Source organism: Chinchilla lanigera, unplaced genomic scaffold (genome assembly GCF_000276665.1).
Source record: "Chinchilla lanigera isolate Chin_1 unplaced genomic scaffold, ChiLan1.0 scaffold00067, whole genome shotgun sequence".
Taxonomy (NCBI): Eukaryota; Metazoa; Chordata; class Mammalia; order Rodentia; family Chinchillidae; genus Chinchilla; species Chinchilla lanigera.
In genome coordinates this window covers 7,921,514-7,931,346 of record NW_004955468.1, presented here as the reverse complement: position 1 = coordinate 7,931,346, position 9,833 = coordinate 7,921,514, and positions in this window count along the sequence as shown.

Below are 9,833 nucleotides of genomic sequence, written 5' to 3'. Positions count from 1 at the left end.
GCAGACACAGAGGGACACAGCGAGGATCTGAGAGCCAGGTCTGTGCTTTGGAGGGGCATTGGAGCCCCCTACAGACCTCCGCCTTACCTGAGACACGCTTGGTGGAAGCAGCTCCAGGTGGGAAGGCGAGTGGCAGTTGTGATTTCAGAACCCCAGGGTCCAGTGACAGGTGGGCCTCCTTTAGAGTTCAGTGGGGTGCAGCGCTCCTGCAGGACTCATTTACTGGGGGTGGGGGCTTCCCAAGGGGGCTGATAAAGTGGTCCCAGCCTGTGAGTTCTGCCTGTTGGGATTTCAGACGCCGGGTTTTCTTAGAGAAGAACCTGCCTGCACAGGTGCTGGTAACATTCAGATGTGGTCTGCTGGAGGCCAGGGAAGGGGGCAGGGAATTCCTAGAATTCCAGGAATGACGGTGGTGGGGTGCTAGTGCTGCTGGTGGGAGTGACTGCCACTTACTAAGGCCTGTCTGTGTGCCGGCTCCAGAGAGGCAGAGGCAGGTCACACAAGGCCATCCTAAGGCTAAAGGAGGGGAGCCTGGGTCCTGAGAGAGAGGAACAGAGGAAGGAACTCCTAGAACAGCTTGGAGGGCTCCCTGCAGGAGGTGGTACTTGGTTGCATCTCAGAATGTCGGGCTCTATCAGAGGATCATAGTCATCAGGGATGCCATCTTGTTTTTTTTCCATGCAAGACCCAAAAAATATGAAACTACTAGAAGAAAACAGGAAGAACACCTGAAGATGCTGGTATAGGCAGCGCTTTTTTAATATGACGCTAAAAGAACAGGAAATAAGAGCAAGAATAGACAGATGCGATTACATCAAATAAAAAGTGTCTGCACAGCAAAGGAGACAATCAGCAGAATGAAGAATTGCCGTACAAAGTGGGAGAAGATATTTGCCAACTATCCGTCTGACAAAAGATTTATATCCAGAGTATATAAGGAACTGGAAAATTTAACAGCAATAAAGGTCAAGTAATCCAATTTAAAAAAAAAAAAAAAAGGAGCTGGATGTGGTAGTGCACACCTGTAATCTCAGCATTTGGGAGGCTGAGGCAGGAGGATCGCTGTGAGTTCAAGGCCAGCCTGGGCTACAAGGTGATTTTGAGGCCAGCCTGAACTGCATAGTGAGACCCTGTCTCAAAAAGACACACACATACACAAAAAAGGCAGGGATCTAAATAGATACTTCTAAAAAGGATAAATACAAATGGCCCCAAAAATATATATGAAGGAAATGCTCCATATCATTAACTGGAAAATGGAAATCAAAATTACAATGAGATAGCATTTCACCTCAGTTTGAATGAGCGCTAGCAAAAGACAATAAATGCTAGGAAGGGTGTGGAGAAAAGGGAACTCATACACTGTGAGTGGGAACGCAGATTTGTACAGCCATTACGCAGAACAGTACAGAGGTTCCTCAATCAAAAATAGATCACCACATGATCCAGCCATCCTCTGCTGGGTACACATCCAAGGGGAGTGAGATCACCACACCAGAGACACCACGCCCATGTTTACTGCCGCGCTGGTCACGTCAGCTAAGATGTGGAATCAACCTGGGATTCCGTCAGTGGGCAAATGGGATACTGGGTGCCTTTGTTAACTGTCCTTGAATCTAAGGACACGTTAAATGAATTGAGTAGGAAATAGGGCTGGGAGCATTGAGACAGGGGATGATAATGAGCCCACATCTGAGCCTCACACAGGAGCTATGCTGGGTGGCTGGGTGGGTGGCACCCGTAAATGACAGGACCATGTCCTGACCCCTCTGTAGGAGCAGGGCCAACGGGAGGCTCCCCTAGATACTGACTGGGAGTTTTGCTGGCAGGCAGAGGCAGGCAGTGCATACCACAGCCCACCAGGCAGAGCTTTCTGGAGAGATGCTGTCTGCCCTGCCTGTAGAGCTGGGCCCAGGCTCTTCCTTGAGGACAGCACCCAGGCTGGCATCAGAGGACCGCGGCCGTCTGCGTACCCCGCTTCCTCGGGTTGATCTCTGAACACAGCCATGAAGGGGCTGCTAGAGGAAGTCTGGTCAGCTCCTGGGCTCAGCGCCACTCAGGTGGGGACTTGAGGGGCCGGAAGGGTGCAGTGACTGAGACGCTGACCCCCTTCTCAGGCAGATCGGAGCTCTCTGGGGCCAGACGTGCAGGCCAAGGCAGCCACTTCCACTCAGCCTCCTGTGACCTGTGCCTGCAGGAAGTGAGAGGCCACCTCCCACCTCCACCGGTGGGGCTTTTCTGCCCCAAGCCTGCCTTCCAGCCCTGGCCTCTCCCTTCACCAGCACCTTGCGCCCCACAGAAGTGCTCTGCCTCAGCCCTTAGCAAGCGGACCAGGGCCTGTCCCCAAGAGCAGCAGCAGAGGGTAGAACGTCGGGTAGGAGCGGGGAAGAGGAATCTGCTTGCCAGCCCCATGCCCACCTTCTCCTCCGCCCACAAGCTCTGTCCCTCCCTGTTCAAGCCAGCAGGGATGCCACCTCCAGGCTAAAACCTTCCTGGGTTGCCGCAGGGCATTGGTCTTGCCCACCACACCCATGCACACACGCGCCACTCCTCCGCCTGCCCTTCCAGGGAGGCACAGGCTCAGCCCTCTGTCTCCTCCTTCATCCTCCCAAGCTCCTCCACTCCTCCCTCCTGGAGTCAGAGGCGAAAGGAGGAGAAGCAGTGAGCGGAGCAAACCCTCACCCAGCAAAGGAGAGTGGGAACCCCGGGGTGCTCCTGGCCTCCTTCCCACCCCCTCGTGGTTTGGGTTGAGGAACAGGCCCAGAGAGCAGGCACAGCCCTGACACGGAGAGTCAGGGCAGCATGCGAAGCTGTGGCTGGGGACCGTCTTCTGCCCTCCGGAGCCCCTCCGCAGCCTCCCGGTGCAGTGGTGAGCAGAAACGCCCAATCAGCACCCAGGATTTGGAGGCAGATTTATTTACATCGACAGGCACTGATTGGGACGCTCCCAGCATCTCAGGCCCTGATCTCTGCTGGTCTAGGGCTTATATGGGATAAGCAAGCCGGAAGTACAGAGGCAGAATGGCTTGTCAGTTAGGGACTGGTTTACACAATGTGCATCACAGTGATCAGCTGGGGGTTTTTTGTTTTGTTTTGTTTTTGTTGGGTTTTTTTTTGGTACCAGGAATTGAACTCATGATCTCAGGCTTGCCAGGCAAGCGCTTATGCTGCTGGACTACAGGGCTATATCCCCAGCCCAGTGACCAGCTGTTTCTAAGAGACAGGAGCAACCGGAACTGGAACAGGAACTATTACCTGGGCAACTGAGAAACTGAAGTCTATGGGGGCAGGGGGGCATTTTCTGCTACACTGGCTGCTCCAGCTCCCTCACCACCGGAGTCCAGTCCTGACAGGAGTGTTCTGGCGTTCCAAACAGAGAGGCAGGCAGGCAAGGAAAGAGCGAGGGTGTGCAGACAAAGCCAGACATTTCTGGGCAAAAACAAGAGGAAATTTCAGTCCTTGGAGCATCAGCTTGGGGGGCCTGCCAGACATTCTAACCCCACAAAGCAGGCTTTCCAGGGAACAGCTCCTGCCCGCTGTGGCTTCTGACTGGGAGGTGGCAGAGCGCCTGGGCCTCCCATTCCTGCTGCCCAGATGCCAGTACCACTTCTGCTCAGTACTACTGTGTTTACAAGACTCTTCTAGCTGGGCAGTAGCAGCCCAGGGTTCCAGGACACACACACACACACACACACACACACACACACACAGTGCACAGAAACCTCACAGTTTGTAAATCATCAACATCCTTAAAACACCAAAATGGACTGGGTGTGGTAGCACACACCTGTAATCCCAGCACTTGGGAGGCTGAGGCAGGAGGATCCCCATAAGTTCAAGGCCAGGCTGGACTACACAGCAAGACCCTATCTCAAAAATAAATAAATGGGGCTGGGAGGGTGTGGCTCAGTGGTAGAGTTCTTACCTTGCATGCACAAGGGCCTGGGTTCATACACATACACACACACACACACACACACACATACATACATACATACATACATAATAGTAATAAAACACCAAAACACCTGTCAGGTCCCAAACAGCAACCCAGCCCTTCTAAGAAGCAAAGTCCTCTGAACCTTCCCAGCCCTCGGCCAAGGCAGCCACTTGCTGGCATAACCCAGTCCCAGAGAATTTCCTCCTCCAGGTTTGAGCTCAAGTCAGTCCTGAGAGCAAGCACTGCCCCGCCCGAGGGAGGTGGGTTCTCGCCGTGCCCCAGGGAGGGCGGGGCAGTAGGAGCAGCTGCCTGGGGACCTGCGCTTCAGACGAGGCCCTTCCTGAGGGCTGAAGAGGGCAAGCCACACACCCGAGGATGGGCCTGGGCTCCCCACGCTCTTGTGTTCTGCTCTAGGACTAAGTCATGGGCCTGGGGTTGTGTGCATTTAGCTCCTGCTTCTCCTCCCCCTGGAGACCCCTGGCGGGTGCTCGAGGAGCCACTCTGCACACCGCCCTTCCGGCAGTCACATCTAAGGTGCCCCCTCGTCATCACCTTCGGCCTTGTGGTCTGGGACCAGGGACTCCACCCCCGTGCTGGCTCTAGGGATGGGCCCAGGACTCAGATTGGGACAGCCAGTGCCCTCCACACCCTGTCTTAGTCTGCAGGTGGTCCCCGAGGTCACATTCAGGTTGTGAGGAATTCCCAGGGAACACAGGTAACACGAGACAGCGGCACCTGGGCTCACGAACTCTTTTTTTTTTTTTTTGGTTTTGGTTTCTTTCCGGTACCGGGGATCAAACTCATGACTTTGGGCTTGCCAGGCAGGCGCTGTGCCGCTGAGCTAAATCCCCAGCCCCTTCGGCTCACGAACTCAATTCTTTCCACTATGCTGATCGCAAACCGAACTGGACGAGAACCCAGTCAAATTTCTGCATAAGGCCAGCGCTGACCCTAACCATGACTTTGATTCAGTTCTCGTCCAGTTCAGTTTGCAGCCAGAATGGTGCAAAGAATTAAGTCCGTGAGCCAAGGAACCACTGTACTGTTATTTATTTATTTTTTATTTCTTAAATAACAAAAATTGAAGTGAGGGTCTTAGGGTCGGGATTCACCACCAGAGTGAGGCTGTGGAGCGGACACAGTCAGGGGGCGCTGTGCGGCTTTCAGTTCAGTTAGGGAGAAACCCACTCAACAATGAGCGGCTCCAAGAGGCCACGGCAGAACAATGGACCACAGTTGTTCCCTTTATTCAAGTCAAAAACAGCTCCCCTCTTCAGTCGGTCCCGTCTCTGTGGCCTCCCCAGCTGGTTATCACATGAGCCGAAATGCCTGGAAAGGAATGTGGTTCAGACAAAACCCTGATTTGCAGAGACAAAGCCAACCCAGCCCTCTTCAATACAGGGAGAACAATGATGCAAAAGCCAGGAGTGTCTTCCAGAATTTCCTTTGTAAAGGCCCCCTGCGTCCTCCCAGATCAGGTTCAGAGTGTTTCTGCTTATTCATCTGCCCAAAGGTCAAAGGAGTGACCGGCTGGGAAAAATCATTTTTCTTTTTTTTGTGTTTTTTTTGAGACAGGGTCTCGCTATGCAGTTCAGGCTGGCCTTGAGTTCACTTTGTAGCCCAGGCTGGTCTCGAACTCGCAAAGATCCTCCTGCCTCAGCTTCCCGAGTACTGGGATTACAGGCATACAAACAAAGAATTTTATTTGTTATTTACATTGTGTGTGTGTGTGTGTGTGTGTGTGTGTGTATGTGCGCACACGCGCGCACTGGGAATCAAACTTAGGACCTGTGCTTGACAGGCAGGCACTTATGCCACTGAGCTATATCCCTGGCCCCTAAGAAAATCAATGTCTTCAAAGAAGTACTGGGAGGAAGTTTTGCATGGGGTCACACACACAGGTCAGAGGAGGGGACAGCCAGCCAGCCAGCTGCTCATCCATCCCCTCCTCTCTCTCCTAGAACCTGCACCCCGCAAAGTGGACAGATCCTAGGTGTGCCACTCAGTGAAATGTTGCACACACAAATACAAGCACCACCCAGCTCGCCAGCACCCCTAGAAGGCTTCCTCCAGCACTGCCCCACACTGTGTGCCTCCAAGAGGAGTTGCCTGGGCTTCTGGATTCTCTCCAGCCTGTAAAATGTAACTATACAAACTGGACCACGCCTTCTGTATCTTTTTGTTCTGACATCTTGTGTTCCACATTATGTCTCTGGGTATTGTGGGTACCCTTAATCTCCTCTCATTCCTGGTGACGGAATGTTCTTTGAGGCCCTCCACAATCTCTGACCCATCCTACTGCTGAGGGGCAATTCTTGGGGTTGTTTCTAGTTTTGAGGTATTATGAATCAAGTTGTTGCAAACCTTCCCATGCATGTCTTTTGGTAGACATAAAAACATTCATTTCTTCTTGTTTTGTTTTTTTTGTTTGTTTGTTTCTGGCATTTGAGACAGGGTCTCGCTATGCAGTTCAGCCTGGCTTTGAACTCACAGTGATTCTTCCACCTCAACCTCCTGAGCGCTGGGATTACAGGCATGCACCATCATGCTGTGTATATCTGGTGGTATATATGGATATACAACCAGGTCATGTATATTTGGCTTTAGTAGCTGTTGTCAGTTTTCCAAAGTAGTTACACCAGTCTTCCTACCTGCAGAGTCTGTGAGTACCAGTTGCCCCGTGTCCTCACCAGCACTTGGTATTATCAGTCTCTTGCACTGCAATCTGTGGCAGGTGGAGGGCGGGTATATTTGGGATTCAGGTCTTGGACACAGTGCTGTGATCAGGCTGGCTTCTCCAGGTTCCTGGGCAGAGCGGTGTCTGAGACTGAGACTGTGACCCTGCCTGGCATCAGGCCTGGGTCCACAGAGTCAGTCAGCGTGTTTATGGGGCATTCGGGTCGGAACTGTTGCTGGCTTCTTAATCTTTTCTTTGTTCATTCAGCAAATATTTATTGAGCACCTCCAAGCAGGGGGGCTACTGCTGTGGGCAAAACAGACCGGACTCCTTCCCCTCCAGAGCTCACGCTGGCGAAGGGAGAAGGACAATGAAACACAACCTCAAAGTATGTTACTGAAGGAGTCCAGAGGGCTTCACCCCAAAATGTGGCTGACTGGTTTAAACCCAAGGCCCCTGGAGAGCAGCAGATGCCGGAAGAGGCTTCCTCTCCTGAGCTCTTATCCGGGCTGGAGACCTTTGGAGCCTTCGTTAACTGAACTCGTGTCTACAGGAAGGAAAGCTGCAGAATGTGACCATGAGGGGACACCAGGACAGAACTTGGGACAAGCTACTGCCTGTCTCCCAGGCCAGAGCAATTCCCAGAGGGCATCATCGGCTGCTACTGCCTGAGCCCTGGGCCCACGCACCCAAAGTCATTCACTACCCCTCAAAACAGTCACCTTCTCTTCATTCTCAGAGAAGAAAGCGAGACAGGGGTGTGGACCGCACGGACGCTGGGTCACCACACGCCTGCGACTCTCCCAGGGACAGTAAATACATTTGTGTGGCTTTTCTCCCGTTAATCTATTTCCGGTCCATTCCTGGGACTCTGGAGAGGACGGGAAGTGTCCCCCGTGCCCCACACGGTGCTCTCATTTCAGTGCAATTTCCCGGCACTGGGAAGACGCCGCACAGAGCCCGCAGGACTAGGTGATACTCGCGCCCACCCTTTATTCGGGGGCCCTGCGGCACGCTTTCTCCTTAGTTTCCTGAAATTATTATCGCGGCACTTTCCACCCTGCTACGGAGCCTCTCATTTGGGAAAAGTCTCATAAACAACGAGTTGCCAGGCATGGTGGCGCATGCCTGTAATCCTGGCACTTGGGAGGCTGAGGCAGGAGGATCTTTGCGAGTTCGAGACCAGCCTGGGCTACAAAGTGAACTCAAGGCCAGCCTGAACTGCATAGTGAGACCCTGTCTCAAAAAAAAAAAAAAAAAAAAAAAAAAAAAAAAAAAAAAACAAGCAAAAAACAAAACAAAACAAAACAAAACAAAAAAAACCCCACGAGTCTATTAGCAGGTAAAACCGCCGGGATAAATAAAGGAGCGGAGGGGAGGAAGCCAGCAGGAGAGGGTGACAGTTCCACAAAGCACCAGAAAAGCGAAATTGAGGCAAGGCCTGGAGGAGGAGAGGAGGCTAAGCCCCAGGCAGAGGCTGGGGAGAGGACTCCAAGCAGGGGCGCACTGCGAACAAACAAGCTGGGGCTGGGTTCCTGGAGCAGAGGCCCAGGGGCTCCTGGGCAGGCACGGAGCCAGAGCAGGGGCGACCGGGGGGACACAGGCCCTGGGGGCCTTGGAAGGACTTTGGCTTTCCCTGGAAGGAGGCTTTCAGCAGCAGACTGGCCAATCGGACTTGCCCGCCTGGGAGCCCTGAGTGAGCTTCCAGGGGGCTGAGCAGACCAGGAGGAGGAAGAGGAGAGAAGGGGGAGGGGGAGGGGGAGGAAGAGGGAGGGGAGGGAGGGAAGGTGACACCTTGGGCCACGGGGTGCAGAGCTGAGATTTGGATCTGAAGGCAGGACCAGAGCCTTGTCAGAAGGTTGGCCGTGGGGAACGGGGGAGACAGAAGCCTCAGCAACTGCAAGCACGAAGTTCCCGGTTTCTGAGGTGGAGAAGCTGCCGGGGAAACTATTTTTGCCACTGCTGTTATGCTGTGTGGTTTTTTAAGGGGTTGATGAGTGCTTTAGCAGAAGGCTGTAGATCTCTCTGTGGACCGAGTGGGAGGAAGAAACTGTGGGCTGAGGCGTACATCTGGGGGTCAGGCCAGTGAGTGGACGTGGAGTGGGGCTGTGGGTGGAGAAGAAAGCCCGGCACCTGGAGGCCGCCAGCACTTGTGGGTCAGGAGTGGGAGGCTGCAGGAGGAAGAGGAAGAGGAACAGAGCACAGGAGGAAGAGGAACAGAGCACAGTGTGGGACCTTGGAGGCCCAGTGAGGACCCAGTGACTGCGGATCAATGGATCAAGCAAAATGAGGACTGAAGCTGGGCTGGTCAGCAGGGGCCTGCAATTGCAGCACTCTGGGAGGCTGAGGCAGGAGGATCACTAAGAGTCTGAGGCCAATCTGGACCACATAGTGAGTTCAAGGGCAGTTTGAACTACAAAGTGAGACCCTGTCTCAAAAAATAAAACAACAATGACATAAAAACCTGTGTCAAAAAAGGGTCAGGAACCGGGCATGGTGGTGCACGCCTGTAATCCCAGCACTCGAGAGGCTGAGGCAGGAGAATCGTTGTGAGTTCGAGGCCAACCTGGGCTACAAAGTGAGTTCAAGGCCAGCCTGAACTGCATAGCGAGACCTTGTCTCAAAAATACCAAAAAAAAAAAAAAAAAAAAAAGGGTCAGGGGCTGCATGTAGCTCATTGTGAAGGTTCTGGGTACCTACCACACACACATACACACACACACAGTAATGACACTAATGAACATTCATATACGTGCTTTTGTGTGGACATATGCTTCCAGCTCTCTTGGCCACATGCCCAGGAGTGGAACTGTTGGGTCTGTGTTTCACCCCTCTATGTTTAACATTTTGAGAACCTGTAAAGTTGTTTTCCAAAGTGCCTGCACTGGTTTACCTTCCCCACAACACCAACTTTATTTTATCTGTCCTAGTAGGGGAGAAGGGGTGTCGTGTTGTGGCTTTGATGACAGACAGAGATAAGCATCTTCTCGTACACTTACTACCCATTTTAAATCAGGTTATTTTTCTTTGCACTGGTGAGCTGTGAGTGTTCTTTATATATCCCAGATACGAGTCCTTTACCAGATACACTATATGATTTGTAATTTTCTCCCATTTCATGTTTTTTCTTACTTTATTAATGATATCTGTGCCACAAAAGTTTTTACTTATTATTTTTAAATTTTTTGAATGTAATTTAGTTTTTTTTTTTTTTTT